The 628-nt window shown below is 35.0% G+C and overlaps 1 non-coding gene across 1 annotated transcript; it reads right to left on the bottom strand.

The window, feature by feature from the left end:
• Positions 1-200: 200 nt before the first annotated feature.
• LOC126033305 (small nucleolar RNA U13) lies at positions 201-306 on the bottom strand. The gene has a single exon (XR_007504418.1). It is a non-coding gene; the product is annotated as a small nucleolar RNA U13 (small nucleolar RNA).
• Between the last annotated feature and the right edge of the window lie 322 nt (positions 307-628).

The following is a 628-nucleotide window of genomic DNA, read 5'->3' on the forward strand; positions in this document are numbered from 1 at the left end:
GATGTGTGTGTTTTAGGCATAACTGGCAATACACAAATTTTTATTCCTCACTCAGTGCTCGAGATTCACTCCTAAGGGTTTCAGGGATATATGCTGCATCCATGACTAGAACCTGGATTACCCGTCATGAAAAGCAGTAGATTTCATTAAGTATAGAAAAAATAGTTATCATACTGTCTTTTTTATTTTTATTTTTTTCATGTCAGAAGGGTCATGTGCCAACGTTGTAACAAGGTTGAAGGGACACATATATCATCACACAACTGTGTGAAAACCCGATCATAATGCCTATGAACCAGAAAAAATCCCATACTGTCATTTTTTAAAACATAGAAAAAGGCTTCTAGAAGTAGAAACATAGGGAGACTTTACAAGCTAGAAATGGTGGTAATGATTTCTCCACCAGGCTTATAGAAGGGATAAAACTTACTGACATACTGCTGTTAGCTCCAGGAACCAATTTGGACATCAACCTCCCAGAATGGTATATTCACAAATGTGCATTGTTTTAAGTCATCAGTTAATGATAGTAGAACCATGAACCCATTTAGAAAATAAAAGTTAATACATTAATTTTGATGAGGAAAATTTCATCTGAATTCCACAAATCAGGTTCACAATTACAATG

The sequence above is a fragment of the Suncus etruscus genome, chromosome 1, assembly GCF_024139225.1.
Source record: "Suncus etruscus isolate mSunEtr1 chromosome 1, mSunEtr1.pri.cur, whole genome shotgun sequence".
Taxonomy (NCBI): Eukaryota; Metazoa; Chordata; class Mammalia; order Eulipotyphla; family Soricidae; genus Suncus; species Suncus etruscus.